The following is a 9,355-nucleotide window of genomic DNA, read 5'->3' as shown; positions in this document are numbered from 1 at the left end:
TTTCCCTCCTTCCTTTGCTAAAGATAGTGAATTAAGTCATTTCATGGTAATTATAGCTCAAGATTCCCTGTCTGTAAACTGGGATAACATCTGTTTGTCTCTGTAGGTTATAAAACCTTGTGGGGAAGAAAAAATTTCATTTGCTTTTCCTTTTTTTTTTTTTTTTTTTTAATAAAATACAACACAATGCAAGAATATTCCAGTATTAGCTGATTCCTCTAAAGAAGCCCTTGTTCCTCTGCCCTCTCTAGGGACCAGGAGTATCTTTCCCTTCCTACAGTACCATGTTTCTGTCTTTGACAGATAGCATGGCTAGGTCTCTGCTCTGCCATTCTGCTCTAATATCTCACCATCTCCTTTGTGGTCATCTTCCTAATTGACTGCTGTTAAACAGGTTGAAGAGTAAAGGCAGTTGTACTGGTAAATATATCCTAATAGCAATGTAAGTACAGACAGTGACAGGAGAAATAGTCATATTTTAATATATTATATATATTGTGGGGCTTGATGCCAAATTAGAGCAAGACCCAAGTGCACAGCAACGTGTGTGTGTGGATTTCCCCTACATGTGGGCTCTAGATACCATGTGAAGGAATGTGGATTTTCAGGTCTGGAAGCAGCTGTGGTACAGTCCAGCCAGCACCTCAGCATGGATATTCAGGGGAACATGTGGAGCCTACACATACTCCAGAGACCAGACACAGAATCATATTCTCTCTGCTGTTCAGGGAGGGGCAAAGGCTGCCATGCTGCCAACAGGAATGTAAAGAATTTCCAGATACAGATATCTGGTTGCAACCCTTCAATTAACTGGAAAGAGCAATAAATGTGGGGCACTTGGTCATCTGCTCTGCATTCATGTAAGCACTGTCTGGAAGTGGAGAAGAGTTAGGAAATATCTACAGTGTCATTCTTTTGAATTCCTCCTGTGCGAGCCTCTTCCCTTGCACTAAAATATACACAACTGCAAGCAGACATAAAAAGTAGCAGAGTAGTTAAGTCTGGCCACATGTATCATGACTGTGTACCAGGACAGTGAGAAAGTGGGCTTACGATGTTGGCCGGAGAAAATGGTCAGTTAGTCTTGTACTCATTTGCTTGTTTGAGTGAGTGCTGTTGGCACATTGTCATGAACGGCAGTTGCTGAATCCAGCTAGATGTGGCAGAAAACATGGGCAAGAAACTGGAGGAGCTGGCAGTCATGGTGCAGCAGGAAGACTATGCCATTATCGCCATCACAGAAACATGTTGGGGCAACTCATACAACTGGAGTGCTGCAATAGATGGCAACAAACTCTTCAGGAGGGTTAGGCAAGGAAGGAGAGACGGTGCAGTAGCTCTGTATGTCAGGGAGTGTTTCGACTGCCTAGAGCTGAATGATGGTGACAACAGGGTCAAGTGTTTATGGGTAAGAATCAGGGCCAACAAGGTGGATATCATGGTGGGAGTCTGTTAAAGACCACCCAACCAGGATGAAGAGGGAGAGGAATCATTCTACTAGCAGCTGGGGGAAGTCTCAAGATCACTACCCTTGTTCTCATGGGGGACTTGAACCTACCAGGAGCCTGATGGAAATACAACACAGCAGAGAGGCAGCAGTGTAGGAGGTTTCTGGAGTGTGTGGAAGACAACTTCCCAAACAGCTGGTGAGTGAGCCAACCAGGGGACATGCCCCACTGGGCCTGCTGTTTACAAAGAGAGAAGGACGAGTGATATGGTGGTTGGAGGACATACTGGGCGTAATGATCATGAGATGTTAGAGTTTCCAGTTATCAGAGAAGTAAGGAAGGGGGCCAGCAGAATGGCTGCCTTGGACTTTTGGAGGGCTGACTTTGGCCTGTTTAAAAGCCTGGTTGACAAAGTCCCTCCGGAGATAGTTCTGAAATGCTGAGGGGTCCAGGAGGGCTGGATATTCTTCAAGAAGGAAATCTTAAAGGCGCAGGAGCAGGTCATCCCCATGTGCTGAAAGACAAGGCAGTGGAGGAGAAGACCGATCTGGCCGAAGAGAAAGCTTTGGCTGGAACTTGGGGGAAGAGGAGAGTTTACCACCTTGGGAAGAAGGGGCAGGCAGCTCTGGAGGACTACAAGGATGCCACGAGGCTATGCAGGGCGAAGACTCAAGAGGTGAAAGCCCAGCTAGAACTCAGGCTGGCCACTGCTGTAAAAGATAATAAAAAATGATTTTTTAAATACGTCAGAAACAAAAGGAGGGCCAAGGACAATCTGCATCCTCTATTGGATGTGGCAGTGAACATGGCCACGGAGGATGAGGAAAGGCTGAGGTACTTCATGCTTTCTTTGCCTCAGTCTTTAGTAGTAAGACCACTTATGCTCTGGGTACTCAGCTGGAAGACAGGGACAAAGAGCAGAATGAAGGCCCAACAGTCCAGGAGGAAACGGTCAGTGACCTGCTGCTCCACTTAGACACGCACAAGTCTGTGGGCTGGACGAGACCCACCCGAGGGCACTGAGGGAGCCGGAAGAGGAGCTCACTCAGCTGCTCTCCATCATTTATCAGCAGCCCTGGCTAACGGGGGAGGTCCCAGAAGACTAGAGGTTAGCCAGTGTGACACCCATGTACAAGAAGGACAGGAAGGAGGATATGTGAAATGACAGACATGTCAGCCTGACCTCAGTGCCAGGGAAGGTTATGGATCAGATCATCTTGGGTGCCATCACACGGCACATGAGGTACAACCTGGAGATCAGGCTCATCCAGCATGGGTTTATGAAAGGCAGCTCCTGCCTGATGAACCTGACCTCCTTCTACAGCAATGTGACCCACCTAGTAGATAAGGGAAAGTTTGTGGATGTTGTCTACCTGGATCTTAGTAAAGCCTTTGACCCCATCTCCCACAGAATTCTCCTGGAGAAACTGGCTGCTCATGGCTTGGATGGGTTTACTCTATGCTGGGTGGAAAACTGGCTGGACAGCCAAGCCCAAATAGTGGTGGTGAATGGAGATAAATCCAGCTGGTGGCTGGTCACATGTGGTGTTCCCCAGGGCTCAGTACCGAGGCTAGTTCTGTTTAATATCTTCATCAACAATGTGGACGAGGGGATTGAGTGCACCCTCTGTGAGTCTGCAGATGACATCTAGTTGTGGGGGGCAGCGTTGGTTGGCTTGAGGGCAGAAAGGTTCTGCACAGAGGGATCGACAGGCTGGACTGATGGGCCAAGGCCATTTGTATGAGGTTCAACAAGGCTCAGTGCCGGGTCCTGCACTTGGGTCACACCAACCCCACACAATGCTACAGGCTGGGAAGCTGCCTGGTGGGAAAAGCCCTGGGGGTGTTGGTTGACAGCTGGCTGGGCATAAGCCAGCAGTGTGCCCAGATGGCCCAGAAGGCCAACAGCATCCTGGCTTGTATCAGAAACAGTGTGACCAGCAGGACCAGGCCAGTGACCGTCCCCCTGTACTCGGCACTGCTGAGGCTGCACCCTGAATGCTGGGTTCAGTTTTGGGCCCCTCACTTCAATGCGGGTGTAGAGATGCTGGAATGTGTCCAGAGACGGGCAACGGAGCTGGGGAAGGGTCTGGAGCACAAGTCTGATGGGGAGCAGCTGAGGGAACTGGAGGTGTTCAGCCTGGAAAGGAGGACACTCGGGGGGGTTCTTATTGCTCTTTACAACTTCCTGACAGGAGGTTGTAGCCAGGTGGGGGTCGGTCTCTTCTCCCAGATAATAAGTGGCAGGACAAGAGGAAACAGCCTCAAGTTGCACCAGGGGGAACGTTTAGACTGGATATTAGGAAAAACTTCACTGAAAGGGTTCTGAAGCATTGGAACTGGAACATGGGCAGCCTGTTCAGGGAGGTGGTGGAATCACCATCCCTGGAGGTGTTTAAAAAATATGTAGGTGTGGTCTTAGCTGTAGAGGAATGAAGGTGGGTTAATTAGCATTGATAACATACAGCTGTGGGCTGGCTTCAGGGGTGGTGGGTTGGCTGATGTAGATAAGGTGCAGGTGTGGCTGGTTCTGTTAAGGGGTTGGGCAGGCAGTGAAGAGGGAGCAGCTGAGGGAGAGAGAGGAGGAAGAAGAGGGAAGAGAGAGCATGCCCTGGGTGAGCAGAGACTAGGAGAAGACAGCAGAGGGACTGGCATGAAGAGATGTTGGTATGAGATGGTAAAAGACCTTGTTGCAGCTGGCTAGTTTGGAGAGTGCTGCGACACTTAGTAATGTGGTCCAGTGGTGGACCTGGAAGTACTAGTTAATGGTTGGACTTGGTGATCTCAAAGGCCTTTTCTAACCTAAATATTTCTATGATGTGTAGCTAACTAGATTTTGCTGGAAATTAACTGACAAATTAGTGTTTTAATTGGTAATGTCAAGTTCTTAATATCCATTTATTTAGGGTAATTATATATAAAAAATAATGTTTGTCAGAGAAAATTTCTCAGGTTCAGGCCAATATTTCAGGTGCTTAAGAAAGACAAGTGGGAGATACAGGCTGAAGGATGATCTTCCCCATAAAAATTGTTTGCTCAGCAGATATTCTTCAGGGGTGTAGGTGATTTAGTTTGAAATTCCAAGTCATAGGTACTCTGAATTGTGTCTTTCTGCCTTTCCACTTACAATTGCATCCCTTTGTGTAAAGAAGCAATATATTAAATAGAGGATTTGAGCCTGGGTTTTCCTTGTTCATGGTTGTGCTAGTGCCCCTGGAACTACTGAAACATGTTATTTCCTTTTTTTCTCCTGTGCCAGCTGTTTGTTATCATCCCTGTGCTGGAGGATTCTGCCTCCGCAGATCTGTGAGACGAAGGGAATGAGTCAGTGCAAAATCAGAAAACCAATCGAATTATTGCAATTGTATTATTAAATTAATTAATTCTTACATCTTCAACAGAGAAGATTGCCCAAAACTCATCCATAAGTCTTTTGCATATAATGAGCAAAACCAGTATTAAAATTCTTGTTTCTGCTCATGGTATTGTGTGAAGATGGTTCCTCTGGATTTTTGTATAGTACTCTTAAAAGGTCTCCAGCTCATCTGAAGTAAAGCTATAGGGAGAGACAAAGAGAAGGAATTGAAATCACTAACATTTCTGCAAGAGGGGAAAACTAATTCCTGCCATGCTCTACAACCAACCTCTTGAGAAATGCACAAAGGAATTGACACTTGTAAACAGAGAAAAATGAAAATGAACCCAGGCTTTTATCATCTGAGTGCAGCAATGTCTCAGATGCCAGGATTAGGAGATTTCTATTTCAGAAACTGCAGGAACATTAGTCTGTACATTAAAGCTAAAATACTTTGTGAAATAGTGAGCCAGATGCAATGTGCATGAGTAGCTTTTCACTGCCTTGCTCTAGAAGATGTCTTGAGTACCACACAAAACACGATGTGACTCCAATACAAATGTTTTCTATTTAGCCAACGCTACCGAGGGATCATAGAAAAAAATACTGCTGTGCTCTTGGCAGTGTCTGATACAAGTTTATGATGTCATTCATTCATTAAATACAATCTGAGGTATTTTGTGCAGCCATTGTGTGTCAGAAAGTGAAATGATCACTTTTCTTGGCAGCATGTGCTATCAAGAGTGCATTTTTTCCCCATAATTTCTGTAAGCAATGGAGCAGCAACAGAGAGTGTGATTTGGCAATGATGATTCTCAGAATAAATCTTAAGTATGTAAATTTTACTCTTGCCATGTACCTATTCTTATTCTATCATCTGGATGGACTAAATAATGTACAATCTGAAAGCATCCAGCGCTGAGGCTTCCTTTATTGTATAGACATGTCAGTGATGACTGATGATTTTCACTTTGTAGATGATTTTGAAAGTTTAACACGGGCAAGGTAGTGGCAATTGTCTTGCACAACTCTTAGGATGAAAGTATGTGCCATTACATCCTGCAAAGTGGAACAGATTCTGAAATTCTAGCATTGGGATCTGAGATGAGAAAACGGCAGAGATCTCTCTGAGATGATTTCCAGGTTATGAGGTCTGGTTACCTTCTGACTTGGAAAACAAAATAAAATCAATGTTGTCAGCATAGGTAACATGTAAACAAATTCCAAGTGGAATGAAATGGGTTGAAAAAAATCCAAATGGCTTTCTTTAGGTTTTGGCTTATTAAAAATGTGTATTATCAATTATGATATTAAAAAAGCAAACAAACATGGTTTTCAAGTATCGTGGATCTTGTTTACATTGAAAGCTTCTTCCTCTTCTGAAAACTAAACGTCAAAATTTGATGTGATTTCCTGCAGTATTTCAGTTGTCTTGGAACTACGTTTTTTTTGGCAAAAGTGACGCTTAAAATTGAATGCCACAGGTCCATTAACGGTTAGTATTTGTGTACAACCTCACCCTTGAAGTTGCTGTCTGATTTTTTTTTTAATGTTTTCAAATATTCTTAGAATATGTTAAGTTCTAAATACGTCTTCTAATCTTTTGCAGTTGATATAAGCAACTTTAAGTGCATCTGTAAAAGGACAGGATCATCTAAGCTATATTATATGTTGGCCACTATATTCTTTTCTTATGCAACCGTCTTCAGTAGCTGGCTAGTTTATGTTGCTAGAAAGAATGTAAATGGAACCAAGCAGATATGCAGTAAACAATTTTTGTGTGGATCATTAAAAGCATTTGTGAAATATGCTCTGTCATTGCTTCAGATAATTTTCTACACTTACAATGAAAAAATTGCTAAGGGGACTTTCAAGCTTCCTATGATTCCTTTCACGCCCTCAATTTTTTTGACCAAGACACCTCTACTGGCTTGGCATTTGTAGTGTTGTACAGCTGGTTATTGATTTTTTCGTTCTTAGACGATATAATAAGACATATTTTTTCTCTCTGTTTCTAATGTGTAATCACCTGAGATGAAATATCACGCCCCATCCTCTTATTCTGAATGATGAATAATTTGAGATTGAGGATAAAATTTGAATAGAAAGTTGCAATATGGAGTTACCTCTCAGTTGTGGGCTGGAATTGCAGCCAAGTGTCACAGGAATAGTTTTCTACATCGGTATGGGGTTAAAAAAAAAAAAAAAAAAGGATATTTCCTGAAAAGCAGAGCACACTGAATTCTCCATGAACAAAACAACCTCAAATGCCCTATGACATGTGAAGATCATCTCTGGAAACTTAGTGGGTCTCTTACTGCTTTTTTACTCCACCATTTTTAACATGTTTTCACCACTGACAACTCCAAATGCTCTACAGATGTCACAGTCTCTAGTGATAGCCACACATACATAATACTCCTTTTTTCCCCCCTTGTGAAGCTGACCTCACCTTAACCACCCTGAGGGGCTGAGGAAAACCTCTGCCTCACATAACTACAGCCACCCCAACACTGCAGGTGTATTATATCATTATATTATTAGCTCCACAGGAACAAGCGAGAGGACATAAATCTGCTGTATGAATGTCAAATGGGCTTCAGCTGAAGCATATATTTAATGCAGTGTAAATGACTTGTATTTACAGATGCATCTTATGCAATTGCGTGTGTCAGGCTGGTGAAATGTGGCTGACATTGGAAGTCTTGATGACGTAACCAAGATGAGGTCAGTAAAAATGCATGCCGTTTATATGTCACCAGAGGCCTCCTGCACAAGCGCAAACAGGTGGGACTTATTTTTATTACGGTTTTGATTAGCTTTGGAGGGAGTAAACATGCTAGTTTTTAAATAACTCTGTGATCTATGCACTATGAGCTCGACTGTGATTATTGTTAGTCATTTCAGTGGAACAGCTAAGCAAATTAACGGGTACTCTGGAGTGGGATTCATCTGAAGTGAACACATGTTTTGAGAATACAGGCATCTACAACTCAGTAGCTCACCTCAGTCCCCCTTTGTAGCCAGAGGAGAGTCAGTCAACCAGTGTAATCCTGCATCCATTTTAGCCAAAAGTGGATGTTTCTGTTCAGTGTGAATCATTTCTCCCAACCACTATTGGCTTTGTTGGTTTGGTCTCCGTTGGCTAGAGCAGGCACCTGGACAGCTGTCTCCAATACAGATGTTTACACCACAAGGACCTTGAGAGAGATATCTTAGGCCTTGGGTAAGCATGGCTGAGCCTAGATCAAGGTTAATTTTGTTTGTTGGATAGGACTTAATCTGGCCAGCTGTGACTTCTGGTTTAAGTAGCTATGGATGAATTTGGCCACTCATTTTGACCTCATGAAGAGACCTAAGAAATTTTGAAAAGAAAAATGTGTCAGGAGGGCAGAGGAAACCAGGGTAAGAGAATGAATTTTACTCAGATGAAGAGTGGTCATGGGGTTAATTTCATGGACATGGGCAGGGACAATGTCTGGTTTTGGTGCTGATAGTAAGCTGGTATTTCATCTGAATGTGTGTATAGGTTGCTGACCATCATTTTGCCCTTTTGAAGGAAGTGACCTTCACTTTGATGGCTATAGCAAGACAGGAATGACTAGTGATACTACTTGACCTCTTACTACAGGTCACTGCAGGAGCTACAGATGGCTATTGTCTATTAATTATTAATACAGCTGTCCCCAAGGGTTTTGCTATCAAAAATGGCAGTGGTGATGGGAACTGCTTTTGCGGGTTTGGGATGCTGAATTTTTTCAATAAGCTACTTGTCTGGCTGCTGTCATGCTCAGTTGACACCATTCTCTCACGAGGGAGAGAATCCCATTTAAATAGCAGTGTCAGCTCCAGATTACCTTTTTTTTGCTGACCAAACCATAGAGCATGGCATGAGATAGAGACCGTTCCTTGCCTACCTCACTGCCTAACCATGGGTGCAGGGAAAAAGCTGAATATAGCCTTGGTGAGAAAGCAGTAGAAGATTTTGGTGGTTTTTCTCTGGATCTATAACACAGGTGTGTTTCACGGTATGTATTAGTGGGTTAAGCAACTCTTGTGACAGCTCTGGGTAAACAAGGAGTGAGGAACCTTTTACTAACCAGTGCACATAGTGACACAAATGGGGCAGAGGAAAGGCAAAGTATTCATATATATAATTACCATTTCAGCATTGGGTTCAGAGTGCTGAGCAGCTGGGTTATGGAAGCAGGTTCCTATCAGGTTGCACAGGGAAGATACACGTGAATGTGACAGAAACAAGGCCTGACTGCTTGTCTGGGAGGCTGATGAGATGCAAGGGCTGATGCCCATTATTTCTTACACACTGTCAACCTTTTACTGGTGTAGCACGAGTCAGCTATACCAAACTTTAGTTTTGCACTGAGTTGTACTTCCTTTCAGAGCACGAGTGTGTGTTTTCATCTGGTTTCACAGAGCTGCTTCTCGCTTTACTGCAAAGCATGGAAAAGTCTAGACAGGAGACATGAACCTGGTTCTGCTATCTCTGCCTGCCCTGCAAGATGGTTGGGTCAGTATGCCCGACAGTTACATT

The 9,355-nt window shown here is 43.7% G+C and overlaps 1 long non-coding RNA gene across 2 annotated transcripts in view; it reads left to right on the top strand.

Moving 5' to 3' along the window:
• The first annotated feature begins 3,805 nt into the window (after positions 1-3,805).
• Positions 3,806-9,355, top strand: part of LOC130145900 (uncharacterized) — a 61,656-nt gene continuing 56,106 nt past the window's right edge. Inside the window, exons 1-3 of one of the 2 annotated variants that reach the window (XR_008820729.1) lie at positions 3,806-4,115; positions 6,223-6,298; positions 7,451-7,590. This is a non-coding gene — a long non-coding RNA (uncharacterized LOC130145900). The remainder of the gene's footprint in view (positions 4,116-6,222; positions 6,299-7,450; positions 7,591-9,355) is intronic. The other variant, XR_008820730.1, reaches the window with a different exon arrangement.

This window comes from Falco biarmicus, chromosome 3 (assembly GCF_023638135.1).
Source record: "Falco biarmicus isolate bFalBia1 chromosome 3, bFalBia1.pri, whole genome shotgun sequence".
In the NCBI taxonomy this organism is placed as follows: Eukaryota; Metazoa; Chordata; class Aves; order Falconiformes; family Falconidae; genus Falco; species Falco biarmicus.
The sequence above is the reverse complement of the archived record's forward strand: the minus strand, read 5'-3'. Positions and strand labels throughout refer to the sequence as shown.